The sequence below is a fragment of the Crocuta crocuta genome, unplaced genomic scaffold, assembly GCF_008692635.1.
Source record: "Crocuta crocuta isolate KB4526 unplaced genomic scaffold, BGI_CrCroc_1.0 scaffold72, whole genome shotgun sequence".
NCBI lineage: Eukaryota > Metazoa > Chordata > Mammalia > Carnivora > Hyaenidae > Crocuta > Crocuta crocuta.
The window spans coordinates 9118667-9134263 of record NW_027529427.1 but is presented as its reverse complement, the minus strand read 5'-3'; positions in this window follow the sequence as shown (position 1 = coordinate 9134263).

Below are 15597 nucleotides of genomic sequence, written 5' to 3'. Positions count from 1 at the left end.
AGTCTATTGTCCTCCTCCCTCCCCCACACCACTGCCCAGTCCTGTGAATCAACAAAACTGTCGGAACTGGAGGTGCCCCCTGGTGGTGGTCAGAGAGTCCTCTTTCTACCTCTCTGAGCACCTTTTTCTTACTAGCATTATTTCTCCCTGTGCTGCCTTTTTTTCTTCTGAGGACCCCCTCTCACTGTTCATAGGGAACCAGCACACCAACTTTATTTTTTTTTATGTTTTATTTATTTCTAGGAGAGAGAGAGAGAGAGAGAGACAGCGTGAGCAGGGGAGGGTCAGAGAGAGAGGGAGTCACAGACTGAAACAGGCTCCAGGCTCTGAGCTGGCAGTCAGCACAGAGCCCGACGCGGGGCTCGAACCCACGAACCGCGAGATCATGACCTAAGTGAAAGTCGGACGCTTAACCGACTAAGCCACCCAGGCACCCCACACCAACTTTAGACACACCCTTCCTTCCTTCCTTCCCTCCCTCCCTCCTTCCTTCCTTTCTTCCTTCCTTCCTTCCTCCCTTCCTTCCTGACCTGTTTCTTTCTGTCCTCTACTCTAGTTCAGTCTCTGTACTTTCTGCTTTGTTCCTCCTCTCACTGTGTGCCTCGCCCACTCCAAATTTCCCCAACAGTCTGGAACCAATTCTGGCCCTGGAGCTAAGCAGTCTTACATGTCTCTGATTTGATGGAAAGTGTGGTCTCTGAGTTCCTTGAGTTTGGACTCCAGCTAGAGCTTCACATGTAGAGGCCAAGGCCTCTACCTCTGTTGGAATTGATAGCCTGAGTCTTTGACCCTGCTTTGAACATTTGTCCCACCTTTCCCCTGGAATTTCACTACCTCAGATTTCTTTTCTGGACCCACTTTTGGCCTAATCTCCTGCAGTCTAGCTTAAGACCTCTGAACCTATATGTGGGTCACTGGCCCTCATCAATTGTTCCTTAGTTTCAGAGTGCTCTTTCGTGGCTTTTTCCATCTGGCCCATTTATTCACCCTCTAAACACTGTTTGTATCATCTTCTTTAAAAACACACACAGCTTGGGGACACCTGGGTGGCTCAGTTGGTTAAGTGTCCAACTTCGGCTCAGGTCATGATCTTATGGTTTGTGGGTTCGAGCCCCGCGTCGGGCTCTGTGCTGACAGCTAGCTCAGAGCCTGGAGCCTACTTGAGATTCTGTATCTCCCTCTCTCTCTGACCCTCCACTGCTCATGCTGTCTCTATCTCTCAGAATAAATACAAAACATTTAAAAATTCACACACACACACACACACACACACACATCTCATACTTTCTTTCCCTTTCTCTCTCCTGCATCTTTTCTGTTTGTGAGCTGGTGCCATTAACCTCAGACTACATTGAAAGTGCCAAGAAGTAATTGTCTTTTATATTTGCCACAGCCTTCAAGTTCCATATCCTCTTCTAATTAAATGTTTTCCATTTTAAAAACCCCACAATAATTAGTTTGGCTTATCTGTTTTGCTGTTTCATTAATGTTGCAAAAAACATTTATATTTTTCATTGCAAATATGCACTGATTTCAGTTCTGATGGAATCTTTATAGATTCCTGGAGGATAATCTGGGAAACTAAGCACTGTTTCATAATACTACTTCTTTGGGAAATACTTTATAAGTTCCAAATGATCAGCTAAAAACATTTATTTGAATCTTGGAAAGGATGTGACAAATAAAAGTGTGACTTCTCCCATAAGCACTGCTAATCCAGGACTAGAATTCAAATTTTCTAGTTAGTCATCCAGTTTTCTCTCTAATGGATAACACTGCTTCTCTCTTCTACATGAATTGCCCTTTCTTTTCTTTTTGGGTAACCAGCTTGACCTGGATACTCCTTGTTTCAGCCCAGAATCCAATTGGAGCGAGAATAGAGTATAACCATTATTTTGTCACTTTAGTTGCCTGTGTATAACTGAAGCCAAAGTGTCTCACAGATTCTTGACACACCCTCACATACAACCTTCCTTTCTCATTAGAGAGCTGCATTCTATAATGTACCTATTCCCAAAGAGGGCTGCAAGCCAGGCAAATTTTTAAAATGTAGAAGTTATAGAAAGTAAATTAGATTAGTAATCAGGAAATATGGGTTGTCTCTTAGAAAAGGCTCTTAATCTCTTTATATTTCCTCTGTGAGACAAAATATCTTGAGCTAAATAGTCCCTGAGTTCTGTTGGCTTTGCCTTTAAAATAAAACCAAATGCAGGTGTGTGTGTGTGTGTGTGTGTGACCAGAACCTTATAAAACAAATGTCTGTGCCTTATGCCCAAAATAACCTATTACTGGAAGATAAATCTGACTGTGAGGAGGAGAGCCAACACTTGCTGAACATGTTTGAACAAGACCTCAAAAATAAAAGAAATATAGGGGCGCCTGGATGGCTCAGTCAGTTAAGTGTCTGACCAGCTCAGACCATGATCTCCAGGTTCGTGAGTTTGAGCCCCACATCAGAGCCTGGAGCTTGCTTCGGATTCTGTGTCTCCTACTCTCTCTGCCCAAGGAAATATAAATGAAGACGGAAAAAAAAAATAGAGCTGACTTAATTTTCTTAAAATTTAAATTCAATCATATCGTTCACTTGCTCAGAGTTCAATGAGTCTCCCTTGACCATGAGAGAAAGTCCCAGTTCTGAAAGATTCTTATTCAAGATTTGCCACAATTTTTGGTTTTTCAACCTGCCTTCCCAGACTTATCTGCTATCCCCACCCCCACCTCCATCCATCCAATGACTTCTCCTGCCAAACTGGTTCACTCCCCACCTGGATATCCTTGCCTCCTCCTTTTTGATCATGCTTTTTCAATTGCTTGGAAAGAACTCGGCCTCTCAGATCATGACCTACTGAAAACTCACTTCCTTCCTAAAGCTTTCCTGAAACACTCCAGCTTGGGTGTCTCTCCATACACTTTTATACAAGAAATTACAGTTTGTATGATTCACTTATCAAGCACTCCTTTGGGTCATCTTTTACCATTTATTTGAAGTGCTAGTTAAAAATCTTTACTATAATTGGGGTTTTCTTCTCCTCAACAAGGTTATTAGACTTTTTAGGGGGACTCTCCCTAACATGCAGCAATTTAATGATTAATTTGATTACATAATGATGATGTAAGTGATGGCATAAAAACAAGAAATTCAGAACTTCCTTAAATTAAAAAATAATACTGTAAATAAATTAATTTAAAAAGTTAACATTCAGAATTTTTTAAAAGGCTTTTTGTGGATTCATTTGTTTTCCTTCATTTCTTCCTCTGCTTTTCTGCTTTCTCCTCATGAATCTTATTCATTCAGCGTTAAAGATCATGTTTTTCTCAGTATACATCTTCAATCTAGCTTCTCTCCTGAGTTCCAGTATCATTTCCCCAAATGTAAATTGCATGCTTCCGATTACCTTAAACTCAATACTTTGAAATGAAGGAAAATAACAGCAAACAAGTAGCTTAGCATTTTTCTATCCTCCTCATACACCCTTACTGACTTCCTAATTCCTTTAATGGAACGACTGTATTCCTAGACTCCTGGGTTCCCTTCTTTTTCTAAGAAATGACACTTTCTTCTCCTTTTTCTCTTAGGTATTAATCACTGTGTTGTTGGTGCTTCCTTCGTGATATTTCTTTCATCCCTTTTCGTTTTGACAACCTCAGTTTCCACCCTAAGCCAGGTCCTTCTCATCTCACTATTTTACAAGCTTCCTCACTGGTTTTCTTGCCTCTACATTGCCCCCAACCTACTCTGTCTTGCCCAGTATAGTCGTATTTATCTTAAAACCGTGCATTAGTTTGAAGTAGGTGAATCTATTTTTTTAAGTGCATTTATTTATTTTGAGAGAGAGAGAGAGAGAGCATGAACAGGGGAGGGACAGAGAGAGAGAAGGAGAGAAAGAATAACAAGCAGGCTCCACGCTGTCAGCGCAGAGCCAGAGGTGGATCTTGAACTCATGAACCGTGAGATCATGGATGGAATCAAAAAGTCAGACACTCCACCAACTGAGCCACCCAGGTGCCTCAAGAAGGTGAATTTAATTTCAATGATGTATTTTCTTAAACCCAGTATATCCAAAATATTATAATTTCAACACATAATCAATACAAAAACTATCAATGAAATATTTTACATTTATTTTTTCATACCAAGTATTTGAAATCTGGTGTGTATTTTACTCTTAAATGCACATCTCAGTCAGGACTAGCCACATTTCAGTGTTCAACCTGCCACACGTGGCTAGTGGCTGTTACATTGGACCTTATAGATCTACAGTAACCAAAATGATCATTACTCACCGTGCCCCTCATTGGTTCTTGACCTATCCAAACTACCTCTCCTCCTTCTAGACCCCAGGTAGGCATCCCTTACCACCCTGGTGTGCCACATCTCCCAACTTACCTCTATCATGAATGCTTAATTTCACTGAGTAAATCTCAGCTCTTCCACAGGGAACAGCCCACAGGGCTCCTTTATTTCTGTCCTCCACCTGTTCCCTTAAAGCAGTCTACAGATAATTGATCATAAATGAATGTTTGTGAAATAAATGTATTGTGCATTACTAATACGTTCTTAGAAAACATTAGTTGCTCTCTACATATATTTTTTAATCATAAAGGTCTGTTATAGAACACAGATGATAATTTTTAAAGTGTCAACATGCTTGCTATTGCTAAGAAATCTAGTTAACCACCTAATTTTAAGTTACTATGTAATCTAGCTAAACACCTAATTTTAAGATTAGTTTCAAGCCTTTCATATAAACTTATTTTTTCTTATTTAAACAATTTATAATGACTTTGTTAAACTCTTTTTTAAGTTTATTTTGTTACTTATTTTGAGAGAGAGGGGGAGAGCAGGGGAGGGGGCAGAGAGAGAGAGAATTGAAAGCAGGATTCCTGCTGACAGCAAGGAGCCAGACACAGGGCTTGAACCCCTGAACCGTGAGATCATGACCTGAGCTGAAACCAAGAGTCAGACGCTTAAATTATAATGGAGCCACCCAGGTGCCCCAGGAATTCTTTAGCTAACTAGCACTTTTTTTTTAAAATATTTATATTTGAGAGAGAGAGATCGAGCAAGCGGCAGAGTGGCAGAGAGAGGGAAACACAGAATCCAAAGCAGGATCCAGGCTGAGAGCTCTCAGCACAGAGCCTGACGCAGGGCTCAAACCCACAAACTGTGATATCATGACCTGAGTCAGAGGTCGGAAGCTTAACTGACTGAGCCACCCAGGCGCCCCAGCAAACCAGCACTTTTGATAAGCACCAGGTGTTATATGGAAATGTTGAATCACTATAGTGTACACCGGAAAACAACATTATGCTGTATGTTAACTAATTGGAATTTCAATAAACACTTAAAAAAAAGAAAAAGGAATTCCCACAACAAACAAACATTTTTTTAAAAGGAAAAAAAGAATTTCTTTGGTAAACTATATTGTGCTCTGTGTAAATGTCTCCCCTGGCCCCACATTTCCAGCAATTTCTTTCAGCATTTCTGCAGTTAATTGCCCTCCCAAAAGCCCAGATTGAAGTGGAAACACACTCAGAGTACCATGGTTCTCCTTTCCACCTGTCCACACCTTTCCTCAGAGCTCCTTAGGATGGGGACTCTCATTATGGTGAACTATGATGCTTGCAAGTCTCCGTGTCCTTCTACAGCACTTTAATAACAGCTGCAAGGCTGCTTGAGACCAGGGCTACGTGAGCAGCTCTCTTTATTTTTGACCTTAAGACTGGTAATTTGTTATTGCCATGAAACTGAGGTGTCAGGCTTGAAACCCTCCTGACCCTGGTTGAGAAAAGCTGCTGGCACTCTCAGAGGCTCAGCCCTGAGCGTGGAGACTCTGACTCTCCCGAGCATTGCTTCTGTCTGTTCTGGCTTAAACCAGCTTGGACCAGAACAGGGGGCTAACAAATACTGTTTTAATACCACATGCAGCCATAAAGGATATATTAGAAATGTTAGTACTCAATGGGTGAGAATAGAAAGGGGGCTGAGAGGGACCTTTCTCCCATGGGCCCCCCCCTCTTTGATTCAGGGCTCAGAACTTCATCAGATTTTATTGCCTGCTAAAGAACTCTTCTTCAGTTCTATTCTAGAAACTGTATCTAAGAATCAGCTCTCCTGCCCTGGTGGCTTAGTCCATGTTTATGCTGTTCTGTTACAGAATTCCTCGCTGAATTCCTGGAGTGTCCATCCCAGGCCTATCTTATTGTGGCATCTCCCCTTGTTTTTGACACTAGGTCAAATAGCTTTGTAGCATCTCAATTCTCAGTGCCATTCAGAAGCTGGCGAATCTTAATGAGTTCTTCCCTTAATCTCTTTTCAAAGGGACTACAATCCTTAATTTCTTTAACTTTCTTTTTAATTATTTTAGCTCCTTGTGTCATTCCTTTGGCCTCAAACTATCCCTACTCAGTTTAAAGGTCACATTATTTTGGTTGACAAAGTGCTCAGAGTTTTGTACAATCTGGCCTCAAACTCCTTAGCTGGGCCAGAGCTGTCTCTCCAATTTGATTCATCCTATATAGAAACATACATTTAGGTAGAAAATTCAGTCTCTGGCCTTAAAGAGTTTTGAATGCAATTGATAACATTTTCCATGTTGTAAAAAAAAAAAAAAAAAAGATTATCCATGTTGTATAGAATATAAACATACTATATAATCTTAAAGTCATAAAGGAGTGTAAGAAATAATCTAATTCATATAGGGTCCTTTTAGAGAGGACGTCAGAGAAGAAAATATTTAGTGTGAGAGTGAATGTTTGGGGAGTCTTCACATAGAAGATGGATCTTGAATTGGTGAGAAACACAGTTGGCTATCTTCATTCAGAGCTTAACATCATGCAAAAAATTCTACTGAATTCAAAACTGATTAAATTAGAATAATTTTTTAACTTAAAGTAACATTTAGTAGAGAAAGAAGTACAGTACAAAGGCAGGAGCAGTGTTTTTTTAGGATTCAAAAGACCTAGGGTTCTCATTATAACTTTAGGACCTGGCATCTATGTGAGCTTGGGTATTACATTGCATTTTCTCAAATAATAAATAATAAATAGCATACACTCCCACTCCATTTACCTCCATGATTGATATGTGGAGCAAAGGAGATCATTACTTAAACAATAAACTGCCATATAAATATAAAGGATTTTAGGAGTGCCTGGGTGGGTGGCTCAGTTGGTTAAGCGTCTGACTCTTGATTTTGGCTTAGGTCATGATCTCACAGTTCATGAGATCAAGCCCCACATCAGGTTCTTCACTGACAGCATGGAGCCTGCTTGGGATTCTCTCCACCCCACCCCACCTATACATAAACTTTAAAAAAAATTTTAAACCTACTTAATTCAAAAGTGATATATTTTCTTCAAAACATAAGCTTTTCATTTTACCTAGACAGGTCCCAAGTGAGTTATTTTCTCTGTCGATTTATATTCCACACCCATATATTTAAGATGAGGCTGGGAAGGACTATAAAATATATATTTTAGGGGTGCCTGGGTGCGTCAGTGGGTTCAGCATCCGACTTTGGCTCAGGTCATGATCTCGCTTTTCGTGAGTTTGAGACTTGTGTCAGGCTCTGTACTGACAGCTTGGAGCCTGCTTCAGATTCTGTGTCTCCCTCTCTCTGGCCCTCTGCTGCTCATGTTCTGTATCTCTCCCTCTCTCTCAAAAAATAAATAAACATTTTAAATTTTTAATAAAAAATAAATAAAATAAAATATATATTTTGCATTTGAACAAACATAATCTTTTTGAAGGTGGGAGCTATGTCTTCTCTGGGATCTCTGATTAGGCACCAAGTATCTATTTTATTGTTTCATTGATTTGATTGTTAAGTATCAATTAAGTCTGCAAAGTTAATTTAGAAAATTAAATAAACTGAGAGGTATTCCATAATAGCAATGAAATCTCCCTCTGATAGAGTATGGCTTAACCTATTAATTGAATTCATACAGCATTTTTTCAGTACCCATCACCTTTTCTCTTAAGATTTTATTTTTTTAGGTAATCGCTACACCCAATGTGAGGCTCGAACTTACACCCCTGAGATCAAGAGTCACATGCTCTATCAACTGAGATAGCCAGGAACTCCAAGTACCTATCACCTTTAATAAGAAAATGGAAAATAAAAGGGTGAAATGTGTTTCAGGTGCCATCACTAAAAACCATGTATGCTTTTTGGATGCATGGGTGGCTCAGTCAGATAAGCATCTGATTTCATCTCAGGTCGTGATCTGATGATTCATGGGTTCAAGCCCCACATCAGGCTTCTGTGCTGACAACTCAGAGCCTGGAGCCTGCTGCAGATTCTGTGTCTCCCTCTCTCTCTCTGCCCCTCCCCTGCTTGCTCTCTGTCTTCATCTCTCTCTCAAAAATATATTTAAAAAGTCTTTAAAAATTAAAAAAAAAACATGTAAGCTCTTGATTTCTTGATATGAGTGTATATATATCTTTTAAATTTTATTTTTAAGTAATCTCTACACTCATCATGGGTCTTGAACTTACAACCTCAAGATCAAGAGTTGCATGCTCTACCAACTGAGCCAGCCAGATGCCCCAATAAAAGTATATTTTTATTTTTATTTATTTTTAAAATTTTTGATGTTTATTTTTGAGACAGAGAGATTGCAAGTGGGAGAGGGGTAGAGAGAAAGGAAGACACAGAATCCAAAGCAGGCTCCAGGCTCCGAGCTGTCAGCACAGAGCCTGACATGGGGCTTGAACTCATGAATCATGAGATCATGACCTGAGCCGAAGGCAGACGCTCAACCGACTGAGCCACCCAGATGCCCCTAGAGTATATTTTTTAAAGCAGGATATGAAGGGGTGCCTGGCTGGCTCAGTCAGAAGAATATGTGACTCTTGATCTTACAGTTGTGAGTTCAAGCTTCGTGTTGGGTATAGAAATTACTGAAATAAATATACTTTTAAAAATAGGTAAATAAAATCAGAACATTGAAATTAACTTTCTTTGCTTATTGTCTTTATTTTTGAACTTAGAATAAAGAGCAAACATTTTTAATAGTCCAGAATAATTCAATAACTATAATAAATACTATCATTTTATTACAGTATAAGATCACACTATTCCCTTGGTTAAGCTAACCTCATTCTTTTATCAACACCCCCCACCAAAGTTTCTACTTTTCATGAATAAAATTGTAAGATTAACATTGTTTTCTAATTTGATTGCCCCAGGCATTGACATCGCAGAGCCCAATGCAGGACTCGAACTCACAAACCTTGAGATTATGACCTCAGCCAAAATTGGACACTTAACCAACTGGTCTGCCCGGGTGCCCCCAACCAAGCTTTTAACTAAAGGTTGGATGGTGAACTGTGAAAAATAAATTGATGTCATCAATCCGTTTGCAGGGGTACAAATGTCTGTCTGTACCTCAAAACCTATAACATAGCAAAAAATAATATTTCTTATTGGCAATTCTGCCTGAGGCCAGCAATGGAGGTGAAAGAACCATCCCTGGCTAATAGGGGAGTACTCATGGGATGGTTAATGATGGTCAGCAGTGGTGGAAGAGTGAAAGATCATATAATAAATGAAAAAGCATTATTATTTCCCTTAAGTTTGGACAGAAGTCCAGTGGTGGGGCAAGTGAAAAAGGCATGCACAAAGGTTGAACAAGGACTTGGGCCCAGCATCTCCATGTCTCTCATTCCATTTCCTTCATGCATAAGAGTTCTTTAATTCTAACAAATAGAAAGAAATCTTGCATCAATCATTCACTTGATGCTGCCCCTGACACCTGGGCATTGGTATCAAGTAAGCCTCAGCCTGTAGGTTATAGTCATTCAAGCACTGAGCAAGCAGCTGCTCTCTGTTGTGCTCCCCATAGGTAACTATGGGAGCTATGAACATAATACTATAGGATATGAGATTAGTTTCTTCCCCATTGGCTTTCCAATCCAGTTGACTCTGTTTGAGATAAAATAATTCCCAGTTGCTAGCAACTCTGTCCACCCAAGTGGGATATGAAATAATCCAGCCATGTTCTTTCAGGTCTTCCCACATCATCATCTGAAATAAACTCTTCCTGGACCATTACTGAGGAACCAAGGGGAACAGAATCAGATAAGCCAGGTATGGGTGTAAAGAGTAGAAATGAGCTTCTAGATGTGCTTAATAAGGATAGGGTATGAGAAAAATAAAGTGGAAAGAAAAAATCATATACATTAAATCATTGAACTTAATGTGTTGGTGAGATTATGACTGCCATTATGCAAAGGCAAGATGGAGCAGTGGAAGGAGTGTATCATGGTTTCATGGTCCAAACATGCCTTAAAGCTGCTATGGATTAGCCTACCACCCACCCACTGAAGAGTGTGGTCAGCTTTTCCCCGATCACTTCCCACTTATAAGGATGGGGAGTAACTACATCATCAGCCAGATGAGCCCAGTTTTTGTCAATTCTAATTACCCAAAGAAGTGAAATCTAACTCTCTGTAGATTTTATTCAAAGATTTTTAATTTAAGATCAAGATAAAAGTACATTACCCTCTCTTCTACCTAATAGAAAGCTCTAGCCATTGCCACTCTTAGATTTTTTTTTTCTCCAAGTAAGTCATTTAGTTCATTTAGTGCATTTATTTGTTCCGTTTTTTAGAGCAGGACTCAGACCTGAGTTGTTCATTATTGTATTCCTAGCACCTAGAGCAGTGCTCCAGTGTAATAAAGTAAAACCAAACAAAAACAAAAATCATTTACTGAGGGCCTTTTCCTTGCCATGCGTGGTATTTGGCTCCAGATTTAGATTTATGAAGTTCAATAAACCGGGGTCTGTGCACTTTGGCAGTTAAAGTCTAGAGAGGAAGGCAAACAAATAAATCAAGTATTACGGTTTTAAGTGTAGGCACAATGTGGTATGGAGCACCCGCGAAGGATATCCAAACTGAAGTGGGACTCCAGAGAATTCTTCCTGGATAAGGAGCTACTTAGGTGGAGCTTGAAGGATAGAGTGCCAGTTGGATAGAGCAGGGGAAGCAAAGAGGCTCAGTGGCATGAAACAGCTGAGTGGCTCAGAATGGCTGGCGTAGAGCATTTTGGTTGGTTGTGCTAAGAAGGTAGAAAGGTAACCTGGGCCTTTAGTGCTACATTCAGAGTGAAAGCTTTATGCTAAAATACTTGAAGTAGCTACCAAAAGATCATAAGTAAGAGAATGACATAAATTGGTTTTTATTTTTATTATTATTTTTTTTAATATTTTTTTATTTATTTCTAGGAGAGAGAGAGAGACAGCGTGAGCAGGGGAGGGTCAGAGAGAGAGGGAAATACAGACTCTGAAATTGGCTCCAGGCTCTGAGCTGGCAGTCAGCACAGAGCCCGACGCAGGGCTCGAACCCATGAACCGCGAGATCATGACCTAAGCGAAAGTCGGACACTTAACCGACTAAGCCACCCAGGCGCCCCTGGTTTTTATTTTTTGAAAATTGGTAAATTATGGCTTGAAGAAGCAAAGGGAGATTGAAGTCAAAAAGACTAGCTAGAAAACAGACTGAAGTCACAAATGCAGAATTCAGTGATTCAGGCCAAAACACTGTGAGGTCCTAACTAAAGGCAGTAGGAGAAGAAATGGAAAACAGGGAAAGCGAGGATAATACTGCAGAGTTAGAATCTGTAGGCTTTGTTGACTGATGTACGTGGTGCTTAAGAAATAGGTGTCCTAGATTGCTTCAATAGCTGAGCAAGTGATGACATCACTGCCTGAAATTATGAATGTCATTTTTGAGAGATATGGGTGCAAACAGGTTTACACACAGTGACCTTGAGGCATTGTGGGCGTTCAAGTGTGGACAGCCAGCAGGCAGCTGGACACGTAAGACCAGTGGAGAAGTCTTGGTAGAGATACAGCTGAGGGAACATCAGCACATGTACAAGACTTTGGTATGGCTCCCCCAAAGGGGTGCACAAAGGGTGAAGGGCAGAGGGCTTTCCTTATTCCTTCCTCACATAATGTGGATTTAAGACTTCTAAACGTCCTGTGAAAACGCTTTGCCAAGGTTCTTCTTGGAATTGTACATAACCAACCAAACAAACAAATATAGAAGTGATTTCACTAATGCATGTATAATAGTGTTGAATTCCATGATCTGGTAAGCATGTTGATATGATAACAACCAAGGTGGCATTAGCTTTTTGGCATCACCTTGTTGGTTCATATTGAGCTAACAGACGACTGAAACCTCCAAGTTTTGGAATAAATTCTCAGGCCAAGGGCTTCTCCAACTATTTTTCTGTAATTGATTTTTGGAACCTGATTACACAATTTCACATTTACCTAACAGAAGATGACCCCCTCAACCCACACGAACAGCCCTTTTCCTGGTGTCAGAATAAAGGTGCCACATGTTAGTATCATATAGAGAAGGTAAAGAAGTTTTCAGAAAAGCGATTTTTTAAAATTCTTAATTGAAGTATAGTTCACATACAATATTGTAGTAGTTTCAGGTTACAACATAGTGATTCAACATTTTATACATTACAAAATGCTCACCACAATAACTATAGCTACCATCTGTCACCGTACAAAGTTATTACAATATCATTGACTATATTCCCTATGCTGTACTTATAGAAGAGCATTTTAAAAGGACCTAGAGGAAGAAGCTAATGGGATTATGTTGTATTGTTGTTGCTGGAGAAGAAACAATATGTCATGTGTGCTAATTGGCTTTGCCAAAATCAGTTATGGTTTTCAGTCTCATTTGGGTCCTGATGATGGTTAGGATCCTTTCCTAAGTTCCTAGTTAGCAACCTTTCCTGGTTGTATAACAGCTATTCTAAACTATTCCCACCTCATTGTGGTCACTTCATGACCCTAATCCAAGCCTGGTCTGGCTCTCCATCTCACTGTCAGCAGACACCCTCATCTACTGCTGAGAAAAGAGACGCTTCAGTGATCACCTCCCTGACTTCTCTTCTCCTGTCCTTAAATTATGGTCACATCTTCTTCTGTTCCTCCTCCCCTTACCCCTGTGCTAGCCTCCCTGTGCATCTGAGTCCATTCTTCTCACTGCCTTCACCACACGGATCTTGAGGCCTGGGAAGGGGAGATCTCAGTGACAGAAGGTAACATTCACAGAAGGGGGGATGAATATCAAAATGTCAACAGTGATTTTTTTTCCCTTGGGAACTGAAGTGTTCTGTGATTTTTAAATAAACAAATGTGGTTTGTTCCATTTAAAATTAACATATGATGATATGTAAATTTTCTTAATAAAGCTTTAAAAAAAAGAAGAAGAAGAAGAATGCATGATCCTGGATCCACTATTCAAAATCTTTCTCTTCTTGGACTAATTTCTTAATTTCTATATCCCTCAAGTTTTGTGGTGAGGACTGAGTGAGTAAAGTATTCCTGATACACAGTAAAAGCTTCTTTAAAATAACTGTAAGGGCACTTGGCTGGCTCAGTCAGTAGAGCAGGAGATTGACCTCAGGATTGTGAGTTGGAGCCCCATGTTGGGTATAGAGATTCTTTAAAAATAAAATCTTTTGGAGGCGCCTGGGTGGCTCAGTCAGTTAAGCGTCCAACTTCAGCTCAGATCATGATCTCATGGTTCGGGGGTTTGAGCGTTAGGCTCTGTGCTGACAGCTAGCTCAGAGCCTGGAGACTGTTTCAGATTCTGTGTCTCCCTCTCTCTCTGACCCTCCCCTGCTCATGCTGTCTCTCTCTCTCGGAAATAAATAAAACATTAAAAAATAATAATAAAATAAAATGAAATCTTTTGTAGCATCTGGGTGGCTCAGTTGGTTAACCGTCTGACTTCGGTTCAAGTCATGATCTCACTGTTCATGAATTCGAGCCCTAAGTCAGGTTCTGTGCTGACAGCTCAGAGCCTGGAGCCTGCTTCAGATTCTGTGTCTTCCTCTCTCTGCTTCTTCCCTGCTCATGCCCTGTTTCTCTCTCTCTCAAAAAAATAAATAATTTTTGGTTTTATTTTGTTTTTTATTTATTTCTGAGCCACCCAGTCGCCCCTAAATAATTTTTAAAAATTTAAATAAATAAAACTTCAAAAAAAAGTTTCCTGACTCTCTTTGCCTGCAGGATAAAGTCCAAGCTCTGTAGTCCTGCTAAAACGGTTCTTTACAAGCTGATGCCACCCACCTGTCTAGACTCACCTTCTCCAAGAGGCCTTCTCTTCTTCCCTGTCCCTCAACAATGCACACTTGCCCGCCTTTGTGGGTCTGCTGACCCTGATTCCTAGAATTCCTCTTCGTTTTCTATACTTGGTTAGATTTTATTCCTCCAAGATTTATCTCAAAATCACATGACCTCTTTGTGCTTCCCTTCCCACACCCCTGCAATACTCATACCCTGTGCACACCCCTAGTAGGTTCTTATTTTATTGTATGGTCATGATGTGTACATATCCATCTTGCCTGAAACACAGTGTACCCCTCATGCATGTCATAATCTGTGTACTAGCAGCTAGATAGTGCTTGATGTGCAGTATCTTTGTAGCTGAATGAATGAAGGAATGAGAGTGTATGTTCGTCTTTCACTCAGCTAATCAACTAGTATTTTCTAAGTATCTACTATGTGCTCACCACGTGCACTACAAATCTGTTAAAAGACTTTAAGGTTTTGAATTTCAATACCACAAATATTTTTTCTGAGTGCCTATTATTTGTTGTGGGAATGTCAAAGAAGTAAAAGACATGGTTTCTAATCTCAAGAGAGACTTTCAGGGTGCCTGAATGGTGCAGTCGGTTAAGTGTCTGACTCTTGACCTTGGCTCAGGTCATGCTCTCACAGTTTATGAGTGCACTGATGGCACAGAGCCTAGTTGGGATTCTGTCTTTTCTTCTCTGCCCCTCTGCTCCCCCTTCTCTCTCAAAATAAATAAAGAAACATTTTTAAAATTAAAAAAAAAGAGAGAGACATTCAATCTTTGTAGGGAGATACAACTTTGTTCCACAAAACAAATGTAAATAATACAAGCATATTCCTATTAGATGTAGAGACAAGTGGAAGAGATATGGCATAATATAATAAAAATAACACTAAATTAAAATTGGGGCTCTTGGTTGTTTCCCTCCATCTGTCACTTAATAGCTGTATAACCCTGGATAGATCACTTCATTATCTCCTTGACTCTGTTTTCTCATTTGGTAAAATAATATATGATTTTTTTATTACTAAGGTTCTTCCCAACTCTTGGATTCTTTAACTAAGTACTATGGGATGACCGGAAAAGGAGCATTTGTTGCGATTTAGAGTTGTTGGAAGGAACCTCATTGTGAAGGTGAAATCTAAGCTGAACTTGAACTCTGGGTGAGATTTTGGATAACCAGAGAAGAGGCAGAAAGGCATTTAAGATATAGGGAGCAACATAAACAAAGGGACAAGCAGAGACAGGATAGAGCAGGCATGCTTGTGAGGTGGACTAGACCAGGCTCTCTGGTAGAGAGTGTTTGTTAGAGAGGATTGAGAAACAGCTTGGGTAGGTTGCCTAGGGCCAGGAAGGACTTAAGAGAGAGACACATTGGAATCAGTGAAGCTATTTTAGGATAGTTGCAAAAGGCAGGACAGAGGTAATAGGGACCAAGATTAGCTTTGCAGCAGTGAGAAGGCAGAGCAATGGTT